The sequence below is a fragment of the Conger conger genome, chromosome 1, assembly GCF_963514075.1.
Source record: "Conger conger chromosome 1, fConCon1.1, whole genome shotgun sequence".
Taxonomy (NCBI): Eukaryota; Metazoa; Chordata; class Actinopteri; order Anguilliformes; family Congridae; genus Conger; species Conger conger.
In genome coordinates, this window is record NC_083760.1 from 15,081,678 (window position 1) to 15,102,087 (window position 20,410).

Genomic DNA, 20,410 nt, shown 5'->3' on the forward strand with positions numbered 1-20,410 from the left:
GACAATCCATATCAAATGTACGAGGAATGGCAAACGTATTTCCATCATATTCATTCATTACTGATATCCAGTGGCTTAGTGTCTGCTTTAACACTGACGTTACCGTAAGAGGACTGCTTGGTGGCCCATCCTGTGGAAGAATGGTTCTAATGGCGGGATAGGCCTTGTGATCCAGCAACATGCTGCATTATTAGTGGTAGTGTCACCCAGAGTTAAAGAGAGTTTCCACTAGCTGGGATCCATCTGCAATCACTCTCTACTGACTCCCCTGGTCAATCGGGCGCCTGCAGTCTTTCTCTGGCTCAAGTCTGTGCAAGCTTGGCTTGTGAACTGTGATGTTTTCTTTTTCTTTTTCTTTTTCTTTTTCTTTTTCTTTTTCTTTTTCTTTTTCTTTTTCTTTTTCTTTTTATAATTATCATTATTATTATTAGTTCACAAACCAAATATTGATTTTATTTTTCCAACCGGAAATGTTTGTGTAACGAAAGTCACTGTTTGTGCCGTTATACACTGAAGAACGTTTTGATTGGAAATGCTGCCTGCACCACCCACGGAGCCACAACGTGGCTGACCTTTCACAGCTGAAATGGGTGTGCATGCGCACGGGTGGGCACGCCTGCCTCATGCCAATCCTCTGCTCCTCTTCGAAAGACCAGGCTTGATTATGCTAATTGTTTAATCACCCATCTCCGCATCGGCAGATTGGTATTTATATAACCGAGTGCTGTCATTCTCTATAATATTTGCTTTACAAAACAGCAGCATTTAGTCAAAAAAATTGGAGTGGTCAATGAGAGAGTCCATTGAGGAGAGGGTAATTACTCTTCTGGTTGAAGCGCGATCGCACAGCGTTGCAGGAAATCAGATGGAGGATCTTCAGTAAACATAGAACGCTGTCATTAAGCCTGATGCGAAAGGGTTTGCATGTGCTGTTCGTACATAAATATCACAACACAAGCACCGCTATTGCGCTTATATCTGCTGGACAGTACTGGGTGTCTAAAAGCCAGTTTATAGTCCAGCGAGAGACTGTCTCTTGACTGAAATTGCAGAACATTCAAATTGCAGATTAGCAACATCCATTGCACGTTGTTGGTCGCAGTGACGCTCTTTCCCTGGGCAATAAACTTTCAAGTTGAAGGTTTAAAAATACATATTTCCCCCTTACTGCTGAAGGAGGTAATGTATTTAGTCTTTTTTTTTTGTATTGTTGCCTTGACAATAGTACAGCTATAATACATTTCTTTCAAAATTATGAAATGAGCTGGTTATATGTTCATGGTGATTGGTGGATACTTATGGCATCACTTCTGGCATCGCTGTGTGTATTAGCAGGAAGTAGTCATCAGTCAGCATTGGCATTTTTCTCTTGCTTGTGACATCATATATCATTGCTGGAGCTCCTAATCTTACCTATACTAATTTTATTATGTGTGGCATTGTCTATATTAACTGCTTTGATTATGATATGCTTATATGCTTGTTACATAATGTGTTACAGTCTGGCTAATAAAGTGGTCACTAAGTGTAAAAACATATACATTGTAATTAAACACATGTTGTATATATTAATTAGGGATATAATGAAAAAATAGTTTCACAAAGTATTGAAGTAATCATTTTCTGTTTGGCACTCGGTTCTACAATATGTGCAGCTTCAAACGGCACTGAAAACTTTCACAAATAATATTAGCCAGGAATCTGGCTGGGGATTTCTGTAGCAAGTGCAATGAATACCATTGTCTGCTTGATGCTCTTCTCTGTAATTTAAAAGGAAAAAAAAGAAAAACCTTGTAGATAATTGAAATCACATTCCAGACAACTGAGCAATGGAAGACCTTGGGAATGAAGGAGTTTAGTGTAATCAACAGGGTGTGGGGTTTGTCGAATCCATCTTTTTGAGGAGCCATTACGCATACCGTATGAGACGTTGTTGTTTTGGGTGTTTGTGTACTTCTGCGTAGCATTTTATAGGAGAGTTATTGTGCTTGTTCCTGCAGTTGAACAACCCGCGTAAAAGTAATACATTTCAAGCAATGCATTCACTTTAATTCAATGTTGGAAGAAAAGATTATCCGTATGATATACACTCATTGTAAATTTATTAGGTATACCTGTAAATCAGCTTGTTAAAGCCAATTGTTAATTAGCCAATCACATGGCAGCAACTAAATGCATAAAAGCATGCAGACATGTTCAGAGGTTCAGCTGTTTTTCAGACCAAATGTCAGAATGGGGAAGAGATGCGATCTAAGCGACCGTGAAATGATTGTTGGTGCCAGACAGGGTGGTTTGAATATCTCGGAAACGGCTGATCTCCTGGGATTGTCACCCACAACAATCTCTAAAGTTTTCAAAGAATGGCATGAAAAACGAAAAACATCCAGTGAGCAGCAGTTCTGCAGTAACGCAAATAACTACACATTACAATGGTGGTATGCAGATTGTCTCTGAACACTCAATGCATCAAGCCTCTTAAGTGGATAGGCTACAACAGCAGAGACCAATAGGTCTAAAAAATAAGTCTAATAAATACCTAATAAAGTGCTCGGTGAGTGTACATCACAATGTTTTCTGACCCATCCCTATTTCAGTCAGGTGTGAAACAGCCATAAAGTATTGCAGTTTGTGAATGTACCGTTTCACTTCATGCAATTACATTTAATGACTCCTTTTGTATTAAGGGAACAATCTTTGAGTCAGTGTACAAAATTAAAGGAGGGGGTTGTACATTAAACAGAATATATGAAGCCTATTCCTTAGGCTGTTTTAGTTTTTCTATGGTGGTCAGATCAATTATTAAGATCTATGGTTCTTATTTCAAAGTGAGATATTATGGTTGCCTTCCAGGCTCTCGTTATGTGTCTGAAAACATGGGCAGCAGCAAGACTCCAACTAGACACATTAGATCATTCTAGAGAGCATTAAGGAGTCAACCTCAGTGCCTGGGCATTTAAAAACCACACGATAAGAGGGGACCAGACCAAACATTACCCATTTCCCTGGCTTATCCTTCTCCAAGGGATTCTGCTTTAATCCCATTACCTTTGATTTATGAATCAATATTTCAGAGTTTAATATTAGCATCTAGTGCTAAGACCCCCCATCCCCCCACCCCTCACTGGAAACTGCCTCATCAAGGCAGAATTTGCCCCATCGACTCAGCCTGTGATCATCAGACTCTGAACCTGAAGAGGGAAAAGCCCCTTGGCACCTTCTACAGCATGATTAATTAAATCAATTTAGAATAAAGTCATAATTTCATGTTCCCTCTTTCAAGAATGCTCGGGATAGCTTAGCCCCAAGGCTCCTGTGTGGCTCTACCGAGAAACAGCAGCAGTTGTAATTCGATGCCCCCCAGGTATTTTTGATGTGGAAGTGCGTTAAATTGGCCAGCGGTTGAAAGCTGATAAACGTCAGCCATGTTAGAAACACAGCAGTATCGGGCGCTGATGGAAAATAAAGAACATGGATGCCGGTGAAGGTCACACCCATCAGACCCCATTGATCCCAGGGTCTCACCTCGGTTCAGGAAACTCAGGTTTGAGGCTGTGCGCTGTGGGCCGCTGCTTCCGGACTGTTTCTCAAGTCGGGGTTAAATTTCATCGCATAACCGGTTTCACTTTTCTCTTAGCCTTGACATTGATAAAATGGAGAAATGTGGCTCTGTGTTCAGTATGATTTGTGTAACATATTCATATTCAGAAATTGTCAAGTAATGCCTATACACATATGGATAGGATTGTGTTGATGTTAATACTTAAAAACTAAAATATTTGTTTTGTTTACTCATACTAAAATATTAGTATGATAATTCTATTCATGCCTTGTGTAATACAGAAAGAGAATCATCATAGCAATATTTTGTTATATTGTGGTAATAAAAACAAAAATAATATATGTTGAAAATTCTGTGATTGGCAGCATAGTGAAGGACATTTTAGGATTGCATAATTTATAAAACAAGCTTCGCTTGAAACATAACATTTTTGTTGCAGGTGCCGAGGGAAGCAATCTGGCGAAAGATTTGCCCATTTCTAATTCAATAAGAACTGCAGTACTGACCTGGGTCTGGTTATTTCAACTATATGCTATCCATTGCTCCTGCTGAAAAATTATGTGTTATGTCTACTCTAGGACATTCAGTGAGCATTTATGTACATATGAAATAACATGAGTAACGATCATGTCAAATAAAAAGAGCATCAAACAGTCTCCAGTGTGCCCAGGATAATCTGTGCTTTCACGTATATTTCATGTCGAAATGAAGCAGTTGAATGTCCGTGTGTGTGTTTGTGTGTATGTGAGTGCATGTGTGGATGTGTGTGTGGGTATGCATGTGTTTGTTTGTTTGTTTGCTTGTTTGTTTATGTCCACCTGTGTTTCATATGTTCCTGCACCAGAACTAAAAAGCAAAAGCAGGTGGCAAGCTTAACAACTTGATGATAGCAACATGGTGGTTCGGATGCGTCAAGGAAGGAGAACTGTTCATTCTGTTATAGCCCCCTGAAAAATGATGAGGTGTGAGGCCCCATCTGCTGTTCTATTTATTTATTTATTTAGCCAACCGGTTTTTGCTCTCCATTGTATATGTATTTCATTCATAATCAAGAAGGTAATTTCAAAGCATGCAAATTACTGTGTGTTTTTGCCTTAGACACAGTAATTGCGCATGGTGGGAAAATTGCAGTCTCTCCGGTTCTACCCCTGCAATCCAGTGTCTGTGGGTCTTTACCGAAACCAGCCAGGCAATATGCTCATTTATAGTGCCCTTCTATTAGAGCTGGGCCTCCAAATGTGTTAAGGTTGAGAGTGGGATGATTCTCGGCCAAAAACAACAAAATCAGTGCCGGAGCACTCGGGAGCACTGAGGTGTTCTGCTGACGTGATCTGCATTTCCCTGGAGGATAACATTGGTGGAGATCACTAGGAAAAACACTAACATTGTGCTGAAACCAAATACATACTGTAATCAAGCCAATGTATTCAGTTAACACCAATTATTAGCATGATCAATAAGCATCAGATTTCCCAGCATTCATTACCTGAAGTTGGAAAATGCTATCAATACCAGCAGTTTGTTTTGATAAAGCAGGAGGGAGACTATTTCCCGCTCAATTTATACGAGCGATGGGAGGAGACTGCTGTCAAGGTTAGCTCCCTGTGTCAAAGCCTTTAGCCATTAGGCTATAGGGCACCCATCCCTGGATATTGATATTATATTTTGGTCATCCAGTGGTTGACCAAATACTTATACCCTAATACTTAAACCCTATGATATATGCTCCAGATTTAAAAAGCAATAGTGTAAATGCAGTGTACAGACAGCTTGCTAGCAATCATTATCAAGTGCATTTGGGTCCTTATTGCTTAACAAGCAAGCGATGATACATTTTCACTTTGGGCAATTAAAATGGGTCGGAGCTCATAAAAGCTAGAATACAATAAAAAATTCTGTCCTAACCGGGCATAGAAAATAAGTGCACATTTAGGCCCATGAAACTCTGTAGGACAGGGAGAATATATGCAAAGGCATCAGGCATCAGGCTGACAGGATCGTGGTATAGCGGTGGTATGTACCCAGCTAAGACTTATTTCCCTGGTGTTGTGAGGGGGATCAGGGTGTTTTTAAAATAAAGGTACACAGAGGTGAAGTTTGTGGCAATTAAGGCAGCAAGCGTCATACTTTTTGTCCTTTCCTACATGTACAACCATTAAATAATCAAGTTGTCGGAAATGGCAGACTATAAATATAGATCAAGCCAGGCATACTGGGTAATGACTACTGTGAGGTCCGTGTTGACTTGAAGTAGTTCCATTTTTTCTTCAAGTATATAATGTTTGTATGTGAAATACAGTCAGAACTTCTAGCTGCCTTGCTTTGAAACTCCTAAACTAAGCATGTACAAAAACAACAGGCGGCTGAGAGGCCAAGCAATCGGGATAAGTGATATGCAGAAGCCACCAGATACACTCAACTTTGAGAGAAGTTTGCATGTTGAGAGGAAACCTTTCTGCAAAGGCTCGTGCAGTGAATGTCTTGGCAAGTATGGATGGGGAATTTATAATCCTGAAGGTTTGTGTTGTGAATCTTCCGGTACTCTGTGCACATCAGAACCTCCGATCCGAAAAGAGCGAGCACGTTTGTCAGAGACGCGCTGCCAGCCATCTGGGTCATTCCGTTTTGATCATGGCACTTTTCCGCCGTCTTCGCACTGCCTTGTCTTCCCCCGGCAGCTTTCTTTGCCAGTTACACTGACACAGGGTGACACCTGTGCTGCTGTGCCCCAGGATATCTGGGTCCTTGCCAGGTAAAAGACCCTCCCAGCCATGGATATCCCCACTGAAAAAAACTGCTGGAGCTAGGTTTTCAAACAGCTGGTCGCTGGTTGACCAGTTTGACCAGCTCTATACACCAAGGTTTGACCAGCTGAAGTCATGTTTTGAAACAGCTGGTAGCTGGCATTTCAAGCTGGTCATAGCTGGATTTTACAGGGATTGTCATAAATACTTGACACATTAATGGGTGTACTTTGTCAGGAATATAAAAAACATATATATTGATTTTCCATGGAAATGTTCATGAATCCTGCTTCTCTGACAGGGATGTTACACTATAAGCCAACATCCATGGTTCCCCATGCAGGGGATCCTCCCAGTCCAACCTGTTGGTAAATGGTTCCCCTCCCTTGGTAGAAACACCCGATCAGGTAATTGCCCTGCCTGGCTCCTGCATTGATCTGCTGCCAGCTAAAGCAGGTTATTGTGAAGTGAAAGATTCAGGTCGCCAGACTGTTCACAATAAAGAAGGCTCTTCAAATCTGTCTTCAAAGCCACTGTGTAAGAATCACTTTTGTTAAAGTGGAGAAAAGTCAGTGATGTCATCTCTGAGAGAGAGCTTGAGGTGTTTTATAATGCAGGATTTTTTTATTTTGTTATTTATTTATTTCTCACTTTTTTTACTTTTGGCTTTTTCTTCAAATGCTTTCAGATGTGTGCTGAGGGAAAAGAACTGTATCTATCTTTGTTGTGACTTGTGGTTTGCATGCACTCTGCTAAGGCAGTCTGAGAAAACCTAGATAATTTATTTCCTGGAAAATTTGAGGATACAATATGGAATCACACCTTGTTTGTGATTATTTCCTACTTATTTACTGAAGAAAATCATTTATAAAACTGTCCACAACAGGTTTTGTATGAAGAAGGATATTTTTGATATTTCCAGATGATTCTTACAAACTATCACCCATATAATGGCTGATATAAGGGGCATTATATAAGGGTTTGTAGTTCAGAGCAAGAAAATACACAGGAAACTCCAAATCAACATGTACAACATTCTTGTGTCCAAATGTATGTACAGTATAGTCCCAATTTATTTGAAAGATTTTTGGTTTTCCTATTGTGTATGCTCCTTCAGACTGCTGAAAAATTTATATTTACAGTATTTTGAAAATGTTTAATAAAAATCATCAATGAACCATTAATCCTTTTAGATATAAAACCGGATGGAAATGTACTGTAACAGCACTGAACAAGCTTATTTTTTAAATTATTCTTTGAAACTTGAATCAAAAATATAATTCATTGCGCATAAATACTCTAGAACAATGAGATTTGTAAACAATGAGATTTGAAGGCTACTCCTTTTGACTCTGCACCTTGTGCTATTGTGCTGGTGTGCCTGCATCTCTTCAGACATTTCATTACATAAAAACTCAGTTTTTATCCAGTTGAAAGCATTAAAACAAAGAAAGTCAACTATCACTTTAAGACGAGCAAACAGAAACTGACAGTGAGCTGCATGGATGTGTGGTCAGTATTCAGTCCCTGCGCTTCAGACGTGCATATTGTGTCAAAATAGGTTGCGAGTAACAAGTGGACTGTGATGCGTATATATTTTTAACACTTATCCAAACATCAACTACCCAATTAAGCTACTGCCTTTTTGTTCTTGCTTGTGATTTGTATGGCTTGCCACTCCAAGCTTCTTGATTGACAGACTGGAGAAGTCAGCATTTGCTTAGCCTCAACATAGCCAACAAAAGAAAAAAAAATCTGAAAGAAAACGCAACGAGAATAAACTGGATCTGGCGTGACTCCATACGATGGAGGAACGTTATCACTCTATCGGTGAAAATGACTTCAAATTACACCGACGAGTGTACAGTCCTGCCAATGACATTCGCCCGTATCGACTTTTCTGTCTGGGTAGTGGACTGAGCAGCCTAAATGACTTCAGATAACAGCAAATGAGGTTGTGGGGTGCAAATTCCATTTACAGATGAAGGCTCTGCGGGGATTGACACCTCTCATTGTGGCCTGCACCAAGACATGGGTCAGCATCTGCCCGCAGTGCACCCAGCGTGCTTATTTCTAAAACGATAACAGACCGTCTGATAAGATGCCGCCTTTGTTCCCTATGTATTGGTTTCTAAATGACCCGAGGCAAAACAGGATTGTCAAATTCCCTTTGGATCAAGCAGTAAAGCTTGTATCTGTCAGAGGCTGATATGAGACAGCTCTCAACAACCGTAGTGTATTACTTAGTTACTGACTTAGTCAAAGTTTTTAATGAACAAATCCTGCTGTGTTTATTGACTTCCTAAGTGGAAAGTGACATTTCATAATCCACAGTGTCTTTTTAATTTCATTTCATTTATTTAGTTTTACATTTATTTATTCAAATGATACCTCCGAGTGGAACACTGTCTTCTGTACTTCTGGCCTCATGTTATATGTTAATAGCATGTGTGGGAGTGAGTTGAAGAACAAGAATTAGAATTAGAAGGGTCATTTTTATGAAATTGTTATTAGTCAACATAAATGTATGCAAATTTATTGGGAGACTCAATCTGCCATTTTACAAACAGCTAAGCTCTGCCGAGGATTTCTTCCCTCCAGCAGATTCCGGCAGACTGACACAGTCCAAGGGATTTTGAAAAAGATTTTCAAGATTTTTTTTTTTTCATTTCCATTTTTCATTTTTCAAGTGTGTGAAGATAATGGCAGCAAGGCTCAGTGGCACTGCTACGGCATATGAACTACAGTATTGTACTCCTGCCTTTTGTGACATGGAAAGATGGTCTGTTGACACATTTATAAGTCTTCTTGACCTTCACATTAAAATGATTTCATAATTTATTTCTATATTTCCTTACATTATGGCTACTTACGTAGGTTTAAAAATTGTATCTAAGTACTAAACATTGCATTCAGGAGTGCAAGCCATTGGAAGCAGGATGTCTTTTTAGTGGGTAAATGGGGAAAAGGCAAAAGCATTACACTGGTGCCACTCAGGAAGGTTACATCACTAGGTAGTGCAACATACAGTATATCTGCATTACAACACTCAGATTTCCACTCACATTTGAGCTCATTTAGCCTGGAGCATTTCTATTTTCTGTCCAGAGTTGTTTCTGTAATCATTAACAAATACATTTGAGTAGGAAATTGCTCAGTGACACGTGAAGCCGCCATTTTGTGCGTAAAGCCCTGAGCAGCGTCCCTGGTAACAAAGTGTCAACCTTATTACCACCAAAGGCTTATCCCCCCTTTACAACTCAGGGGCTAAAATCAGGGACTTCAGTGTAGATGCCGCTATGGATATCTGAGCCTAAAGAATGTCCCTGGCTTTTTCCATCAGCAGCCATTGTGTGGCACAGCGTGCCTCTGTGTGGGTGCACACAAACAATGCGGGGCTCCGGTTTGTTTAATCTTCCCTGACAGCCTTTAGACTCTGGGGAAGACGGGAGCGCCCAGACGGCGTGTCTGACAGTAGCTGTGCACAGGTCCGTGCTCGGAGGAGCCGCGGAGCGCTCAGAAGGGAAAAGGCCCCGCGTTTAACGTTAGCATGAAAAGAACGGAGCCAACAGATGTTCGGCGCTTTGGGTACAGTAACCGATGACATGCCCCGCTGCAGGAGACTCACAAAAACCTCTCTGATGACTTATTAAATTATCAAACCTATATTGTGTTCTTTTCTGCATGCATGTTCACGGTGCAGGATGTTTGGTTGTGATCTTTTCAGTCCCCTTATGCTAAAAGACAATGTCTGAGGGGGATTGTCTTCCAAAGTTATTGCTAAAAAAGAGCAATCATACTATTGCAGTGGGGTTTCTTGGATTGTGTTGGGTGTATATTTTTGGTGTGATATGGAGTGGTTTAGCGGATAGATTGGCATTGGCTTGGGAGGCAGAGGAACGTGGTAGTGATGGATAGGGTTTAGCCATGACTGTTACAGAGAACATTTTTGTGTCATTCTCATTTCATTACAGTACATTACCATTACTTGACTGATGCTTTTATCCAAAGCAACTTACAGTTGATTGGGCAAAGCAGGGAACAATCCCCCTTGGAGCAATAGATCTTAACTTGGCTGCACTGGACTCCACCAACCTTCCGGGTCCCAGTCATGTACCTCAGGCACTAGTAGGGTTGCCACCTCAGTCCTGTAAAAATCCTGGACACATACGAAGCTGGCAAACTGAGTAAGCCGGACTGTCAATCGCTCTCGAGGGTGCGTGAGCCTGAAGGATTGTGGTGCACAACTACCTCGTGCATGGTGCCAATTTCTCTTTCATTACACAAATAAAGAGTGTAATTTGTGAAGGTTAATAACGTCTCTGCACCATTTGTTACATTATATTTAGGAACAAACACTGGATACGCTGTTTACATTTCATTCAGCAATACTAATGTACGCAACACTCGAAAATACTTAGATTCCGGGATATTTTGTTTCATAATTTTTTTCCAAGACAGACAACAAAAAGTCCCGGAGAATCCAGGATGGGTGGCAACCCTAGACACTAGGCTACAAGCTGCCCCTCAAACAGACTGTTGGACTGTGATTTCTGTTCCTGGAACTCACCCTGGTTACGATCAAATGAAAAAGCAAACTGTCATGTGAAGTGTAGAAGGGTTTTACAATCCCATACATATAGAGTATTAATACTCTTCGCCAGCAAGCACCCATAACATAATAACATTAGAAAGATCTTAAAGTTGTGAATAATACTAGGGCTTTCTTATGTGTTTCAGAATATACAGATCATAGCAACAGTATTTAGTATTAATGAATGAGGAACTGGCCTCAGCCAATCAGCAGCTCTGCTAAATTACTGTGGAAGCCTAGGATTCCGCCAAGACAGGCAGGTTGTGCCACCGTCCCCCAAAATATAATTGGCTGAAATGATTCCATTTCTCTGCTGACACATTCATTAAATGTGTTTAATTGTGCTATTTGAGGGAATGAATGTGTCTGTTGAATGTGATAGCATTTGGTTCATGCCTTTCCCACCAGAAATGCTGCAAAATAAGCTAATCTTATACATACAGTGCAGCCTGCAGTCTGCCAGATTAGTCAGGGGAGACACAGTCACCTGCTAGAGAATTCCCTATTTCGCAGCTCTCTTTTATGTGAAAACAACAGAGAAGGTATGCCCAATTTTATTTTTTTTCAGTGTAATAGATAAACACGAGGGTCCTTCTTTACAATTTCTAAATCGTTTGGCTACCCGTTTTAAAAGTCAAAGCAATAAAAGTCAAATAAATGCATGAAATAATAAACACAATGGAGTCCATGTGAGCGAATACTGCATGAGGTCCAAAGGCAATGACAACCCAAATGTGAAAACAAGATTAACAGACAGCCGCCTCTGAAAGCATCAATCCACCCAGAAAACTAGGTCATTTGTAATGGGACAGTTGTAACACTATTCCACACATAGCTACATGGCTCCTAAACTTGACCTAGAATTCTTATAAATTTTTTCATCCATTTTTGGTTAATGCATTCATATTCAGTCTGAAAAAAGAAATGCCCATTAAGCTTCAATCCATCAAACATAATTTGCTTAAGGGTTCTGTTCTTGAATTTGTATGTGGCTCTTTGCCAACGAGGTGTGATTCACTCCCCTCACGTTGTAGAAATAAATGGTGGAACACAGTCAAACATGCAGTCTCAGATTATGGAACCATTCATTTTATTGATTTAGTCAATTGTCAGGTTTGATCAAGGAATACGTTTTTTTCCATCTAACATTTTTATGTTCTGAAAATCAGCACAGCTCCTCTGGGAAACCTAGGGGCCTGGTGTTAGATGCTAATTTAATCCTTAACTGAAAATAATATGCTTTTATGCACTGAATGTTATGTACCATGAACAAACATTTGGTAAGATCCAATTCATTTACCATCATGCAACAACTAAATGAAGGAACAGTCCCTTGTTGTTGAATGATGGTACAGCAATGAGGATCAACAACACAGTTTTACAGAAAAAATACAGCAATTTCAATTTGCCATACATCTGCTAGTGTTTGCAGCCAGTGATTTTTGGCAAGTAAATCATGCTAGAACTCATGAATTATGCTTTATCCTTTATCAGCACGTTTTGATATTGCTTGGAGCCCCTACATTTACAGCCTTTTACCTCTGATAACCACAGAGCTTTTACTCAAATGAGTGTCCTGAGTATTACTGAAAGAAGAACGGACAAGTACTTTAGGCCATAGTTTGCTGCGAGTGCTGCAATTTGCTTTGTGGTGCCCTGCTTTTTGATGGTCTAATTAAAATAGTAAGCTCTGCCACATACTGTACCACTGCTTCTGATCCCGTTAATTTGGCACTCTTCTATTCCTCTCACCCTCAAACTGTTATACTGCCTTGAGAAAGATCATTTCCCAGTGCTTCTCCAGACCCTGTTTTAATCCCATGATGATGTGCCACTCACAATTAACATTTCTTCACTAATGCAGGGACAGCAAGGGTTAAAGGCATAAAATAAACATCACGTGACTGGCTAAATTCCAAATTACATTATTTCACTGAACATTGTAAACATTCTCTGCTGAAAAATGTTGAAATATATATATATATATATATATATATATATATATATATATATATATATATATATATATATTTTACATTCTTTCAATACCTTGGTTAATTGAAAAAAGAAATGTCAACGCAAATCTTTATTATGCCACAAGGGGAAATTCAGCTGCAAATTCAGCCACCACAACACAACTCAGCAATCTAAAAAGCATGAAAGGCTGAACTGCAAACACAGAAGAACACAATGTGAGCTAAAGCCACACACTCTACCGCTCACAAGGAGAAATGGTACACAAACACAGCAAGATCACATAAAATTATGTCTCTAAAAAGTGAGCAGATTGTCAAATTCCAAAGTGCTTAAATGTCAAAGGTCACATGTAATGTGCAAATTTAGCAGGCTAATTGTTGTATGAATAAAATAGGCTTGTAGTCCTCTAAACAGCGTTCTATATCTGCTTGTGCAAGAGATGTTCGGTATAGTCCAGTATAACATAAGCCTTCCTAATGATCTGCCTGTCATAAGATCAGAAAGCTGGACCTGACTCACTCTAATCATTTTACTAGCCACTGAGCATCTTAGCGAAAGGTTTGGGTGCAACCGCAAACCAAAGCCAATGAAATGAGTCTTCTCCATTTATGGTACTGTGCTGTATCTCAGTGCAAGATCAGATGATAACATGGACTGAGGAAATTGAATCACATTTCTGTAACTTTACTGTAAGTCAGCAGATAAATATATCTTTGTTAGCAGTCATCAATTTGAATGTAGTATATCAACAATTGCATATGGTCAGCATTGTTTATATGCCTTTGATGCCTCTAATTGGCATATTTCAAGATAAGTGCTGTTTTTCCCCAATCAGGTGATGACATGCCAAGGACCTTGCTATGTCCCCATTCCCACTGAGAATTATTGGTACAATCTAGTGCTGTTTTACTTCAGTATTTCTCATGTACTGTAGAATATATAAACTGTGTGAATTTATGTTTATGAAATACACATCATCGGAGCCAATTTCTGCAGTGCAACAGAACTGTGAATACTTGCGTTCATTAAATTAGGTTTCTGTTTGTTGTTGTGGATGTATGAATACCCATGATGCCTTGCACAAACTATAGCAAAGGCTATTATGCTGTATAGAATTTCATAGCCTCTGCATGTAAACATAGACCTAATAGAAAGAGGGCAGTTTATATTTTTTATATCGTATTATCCAGTGGTTTGTAAAATACAGATTCATTTACTGTTTTCAGGTGAAGGGGTCCCTAGCAGATATAATCAGATATAAAGTGACATAATGAATGGATAAGAATTACAGTCACGCATCAACTCCAATTGTATGACTGTGTCGCTGGCAGATGTATCCTGTTCCAGGCTGTAGCCACTGTATTGGTCTCTCTAGTGTTCGGTTCCAGAACACATTTTTGCAAAAGAGCAAACGCTCTCTTTGCCAGGAAGTTTCAGCTTCATGGTTAATTACATAGATGAATTCCCCCATTAACTGTTTCAGATCTCCTTCTCTGGCCTGTGTATGGCACTCTGCACAGTACTGGAGGAACAACAGAAATGAGCAGGTTCTTCTACATCATATCATTATTGACAATTATATTAGAATAATATCTAATGGATACAAGTATAAGTTTCTTCTCTAAAACCTAGAGCCTTGTCGTAAGAATAATTACATTTATAGGTATTGGATAAATTAACTTAATTTACCTTAAGTTTTACCCTAGTGGGCAGTGAATTATGAGATTGAGAGGCTCTATTTTATTGGCTTAATTGCTTTGCTTGTATTCACCAGCACATTAAATGAAATATCAGCAGGCCAGATTCCATTTGATTACTAAGGTGTTTCAATTTAATTTACTAAATCTCCAAAGCAGTTTTGAAGCACTATATTCTGTTTAACTACCGATAATATTCAGCCATTCCTATAATGAACTACAGATAACATCTCCTTTAATAACCTTCCAGGCTCAATGCACAAATCAACTTGGTATTTTATTGTTGTGAATGAATATACTGTACATTTGTCTGGACTTAAAGTTTATTTGCATATGGTTTGGTGCTCTATACATTCCATTCCCTGCATTCAAATCAAGTTAATCTGGCCCGTGTGCAAAAGAGAAGAAAGAAAAAAAAATATATATATATATATATATATATATATATATATGTGTGTGTGTGTGTGTGTGTGTGTGTGTTAATCAAAAAACTAAATAGCAGCTACGACTTATATAGAATGCATCTAGAACCTAGAACACACAGTGTTATATTTGAAAACCTCAAGTATCTGTACTGGCAAGTAGTTGTGGTATCAGTGGGGTAATGTAGCGATACTACATTGTATGTGGGGGAATACTGTTACTTAACAGTATTCCCCCGACATTACAGTACATCAATAATAGTAGTGGGACACTTCTAGCACCATAAACAGCCTGATCTCATTTTATGGGTTACTGCTATTATCTTAATTATTTTCTATAGTGCCTTTTGCTTTTCTATCATTAACAACAAACTAGGATATAGTTGTTATGACTCCACAGAAAGTTGAAAAAAACCCATCACTTTTTTTCTGTGAGCTTTTTGCTGTATTTGCTCTAACCTCCATTTTATCATCTCTAATATAAGTAGAATCTGAGGCTATTAAAGGAAGAAGCACATTTAATATAATTTAGAGCACTTGTAACAAGTCTGAAATATTGTATTTCTATTATAGGATATAAAACAAATTATAACTTAAACCCCATGTTCTGAATGCAAGAACAATAACCCAGAAAGTAAAGTATGCAGTAAATAATTCATGAGATCAGCCAAACAATATCCTACATGGGGACCAGAGTAGTCAGTTGACTTTGAGCTACAAAGTGCCAACGCCATTATCTTCCACTAGACTAACCTGTGTTACATTTAAATATGGTCTCCCTTTTGTTATAAAGGGTTAGAGGTTAACTTTGAATAGCACTCTTGAACATTTTACCCACCTAGTAATGTACTTCAATTATGTGGTATTAAGTAAAGTGGCCATTGTGTTCTAGTTCTCACAAAAGGATTCTTACTTCCTCGTGGGAGATGGGGCTCATGGGCAAAGCTGCTGTCGGGGATTCTGGGAAATGTCTGCCCCTAGTACCCCATGTCTGCATCACATGATTCTGTCCAATCCAGCTGCACTTTTTATTACCAAATTTTCTCACTTAAGTAAGCAATGTAAATATTGATTTTATATTAGAATAATAATAACAATAACTTTATTTACATGGTGCCCGAAGCACATTCCAAAAAAGATCAACTTAGACAGCAGTGAAGATAAGAGCATATTAAGATATACAATAACACTAAACTTATAATAAAATCAAACCTGCAAGCAGGGTTGAGGGGGTCAAGCAGTCCAGCAGTTTAGAGTCAACACATCAACCGTTACTGAAAAATGATCTCACATCCTGTTTAGCGGATTTGACCGCTGATTTTGATGGACTGTGACAGACGAATGCTTTTGAAAATCTATCTGAAAACGTTTGTCTGAAAGCTTGGTCTGAACATCATCTGTGTCAAATTTGGTAAAGATTAAACAAAATTTGTGGTTTGTGAAAATTTCTGAACCTTTTTCAGAAAATCCAATATGGCGGAAATTGCAATATGAAATTGATGTCAATGTGTCATTGAACTCAGCTTGATCCATAGAATCCAAAGGTACCTCATTTTTCAAAACCGGGCATACGGCTCGAAACTTACATGCATAAACATAGCTCCAAATTTGACCCATTGGTGGCGCTATAGAGCTGAAGGTGGAGACATGAATCTTTGTGAAAAGAATCATGGGACTGTTTCCAATCAGTGTGCCAAATTACGAAACTTTTTACAATACGGTTCTAGGGGCTGCCATAGACACCCTAGCCAGAAAAAGATGAATAAAGAAACACTCTGTGTGCCTACACAGCTTTGCTGCTTGGCCCCCAATGAACATAATTCACCCAAAGGCCAATCTATAAAAGTCCATTTATAAGAGTTACTTAAATCTGTCAAATGTCTCTGCCTTTCTAATGTGAAGAGGTACAGTACAGGTAGACCGCAGAGAAGGATCTATCACCTTTAGCTTTTAGTCTAGAACATGGGACAGTAAGACAATCCCTCTGTGAGGACCTGAGCAATCTATAAAAGTTCAGAAATATAGGAAGGCTCTAGGCCATGCACAGCTTGTCATTAATACAATTTTAAAATGAATTCTAAGAATAACAGGAAGCCAGTGGAGTTCATATATATTTTATTTATAAATGTACTCCTGTTGTCTTTGTCAGCAGTGAGAATTTCAGCAACTCTATCTGAACAAAAACTTAACAATGTCTGTCTCAAATTAAACACGCAAATTAAACATTGTTCACATCATATACAACTAAATAACATTGGATGAAATTCTATTTAATGCTGTTAATGACTAAATTTGATTTAGCTGCTAATTTAACTTGAAAGCGAAGCGTCTCCTAAACAGCAGTATATTTATGTACAATATAATTCTACAATATAAGGATATGCACTTGTCACTCTAACTTCACAATTCTCTCTGTAATCACTCTCAAATTGGAACTGTATGTTGCATTATTCAGAGCACACAATCATATATAACCACTATATATAATACTAGCTGTGGCTTTGTAAATGTCAAATGTTTTCTGTTGAACCTTTTGTTGACTTGGTCTGAACTAAATCCAGTGTACAGGATTTGGAGTGTGGTTTGTTCCCCTGGAAGGCCTTGATGCAGTCAGATTGATTGGGCTGGAATTAGATGTTGAACATATCACTTGTGTCAGTGTGCAGTGTCATGAAGACCACAGAGGTCTTGAAACGGTTGGATTCTTCTGACTATAATTGAAACACTGATGTTTTTCTAGCTTTTTCTCAGCCTTAAGCTACTAAGAGATCCATTCCGAGTTCTCCCTCACAGACTCCTGTAAACTAGTAGAAAAGAGTGACCTTTCCACATTTACTTCATGATTAAAAAGAGGTACTCTCCAAACTGAAATATAAAGTATTTGTCCATACTTAAATTTGCATTAATATTGCATAGAATTAAAATGATAAAATTGTTTTCAATAAAAATGATTTGTTTGATTAAATGAAATAATATTGGAATAATTTATTAAAGTGTATTGTAAAGCCCACACTGAATGGAAATGACACAGTACAATCATGTGTCCTAATCCCCCGTCCCTGCTGCGTTGATTTGAAAGGACATTATGCCCAGTGTGAAAGGCCCAAAGTCGTCCTGTTATCTCCGTGGGAGAAACAATAGTTTATTTTCTTCATTTCATTTTTCCCTGCATGCCAATTTTTTTGTTTTTATATTTTAGGCAGGACATGGTTTTTACACCTAGTGAACAACCAGCTAATAAAATGTAATTGGAAATGTCAATCACTTTTCTCAGCTTTGTTGTCTTGTTAGTAATATTACTTGTTAGTTTGGGGGCATAAAAAAATATTTGGTCGATGTTGTCTTCTGTGACAAGTTCAAAATCTTGAACATGCTACAGAAGACCACATTTACCAAAGTAAAATTTTGATTATTACTTATTATAAATTTTTTATTATTTTCTCAGTAAAACAGCATGGAGTGTGTTCCGCGAGTCCACTGATCTCTAAAATATTGGTTTACACCATTTTGTATATACGTATATATCCCTCCAAACCAACAAATAATATTGTATCAGTATGACAGAAATGGCACAATTAATTAATTTCCATGGTCTTCTCTTCACCAATGTCAAGGTATTCCTGAAACTGCTGTAAAAAGGCAACCATCTTGACTATTGTGTCAGAATGAAAGGATGGTATTTAAAATAATAGTCCTTGATGTGATCAAGGAATTCCAGTGATGAAAAAGTAATGCTATAAAGCTTTTATGGACCCAACAACAGTGACATCACGTGTCTGCTCTTTTGATTGCAACAATCCTGCATAGGGCAGGCAGTTTTACAAACATGCATTTCCCATGTTTTCATTCAATTTCATACAGTTAATAATTGAAACAATTTAAATAATTGAAAATTGAATGGAAAAATGCACCAGAATAAAATGTTTTTCCCCTTTTGTTGAGTGTGTTATACTGTACCATGCCCTGGAAAACTCTTAAATGTTTTCACAAACTGCTAATACCAGATGGTGTGTAGCATGCCTGTGTTTTCAAAAATATCAGACCATAGTAAACCAGAACATGAAACCAAAGGGAATACAACTGTGGATTAAAACCCATGTTTCGCTACCATTTCCTCACGCCTCTCAGTGAGAACCACACACATCCGGTATGATCAACCCCATGACACTGAACATGTAGTGTTCAAACACGCTGCCCTGATTCTACCATATGGTGCGCAGTAGCTTGGATCGTCAACCATAGAGTTTTGTCACAGTTGCTTTGCGTTAAGGAAAAAAGTCTTCCAAATGAACTTGAGAACTCTGGCCTAGATTTCCATTTATACAGATCCGCTGTGATAAATGTGTACGATGGTGATAACTATCTCCCCTGTACTAATTCATTATCCATTGCTATGCTGTCTTGGAGCTGATACTCACTGATAACGACGTACTGCAAAATCTTCTGAAGCACAAATGTCAAATATTCCTGCAATTTATAGCTTTTTGGATAGTTTTAGACGTGTGTCTGAGCAAAATAAAATGATCCAGTAGGGTGCATTTGTACATTTCATGATCACTTAAATCAGTTGCCTTTCAGCAGCCATGGTGCTTCAACACTATCATTTTCAAATATGCGTTGTAGTGTATATGCAATTAGTTCACAATTGCCCCTACCCTCAATGCAATGAACAGACATACATTTTACAGTAATTATTAATATTTTTTCCAAGATTTCTCTTACATAGTTTACTAGTCTGGCAAAGTACATCTTAACAATCTTGCCTTTTTTGCAGCATATACCAACAGCTGAAAGAATGACAGTCTAATCTAATCTACAGTATTATCGCAGTGTGTAAGCCTACACAAGCCCCAAATAGCCCCACATTTGGATTATTTTCATTATGACAGTTCATACTTTTGCCTGAAAAAGTGCTGTTCAATGTCCTTGGCATTTTAGAAAAATATTGTACTATAGCTCGAAGCCAAACTTCATACAGAACTGCATATTTCTTTGTCAAAAATAAGAATGGACTGATGTAGATAGAAATGCAATGGATCATTAATAGGTAGCACTGTGATTATTTTTCTATCTTGTGCATTAAGGCTTGAGTAGTGACTTTTTATTCATGAATTCATGAATTGTTGTGCATGTTTTCCACCAATGAGTTTGCAGGAAAGTGTGGAAAGTAGCGTCACCTGGACAGGCGTGTGAGGGCAGTGCATTCTGGGCCATCAGTGGCCATTAATCTCCCTTATCTTGCCGTGTTTTATTTAGTGCCATTGATTTGGGCCACTTTCACTGTGCTGTTTAGATCGATGGGGAAGATACTTCGTAATGCAGCTGGGGTAGCGCGGGGGGTGATGAATTCTCTTCATTAGGTGGACAAGTTTATCAGTGCTCTTTAACGCGATTGATTATTCAAGAATCTGTTCATC

General features: G+C 38.5%; 1 protein-coding gene across 18 annotated transcripts in view; it reads left to right on the plus strand.

The window, feature by feature from the left end:
- nrxn3a (neurexin 3a) overlaps positions 1-20,410 on the plus strand; it is a 329,043-nt gene that overhangs the window by 251,663 nt on the left and 56,970 nt on the right. The gene's annotated exons all lie outside the window — the stretch shown is intronic.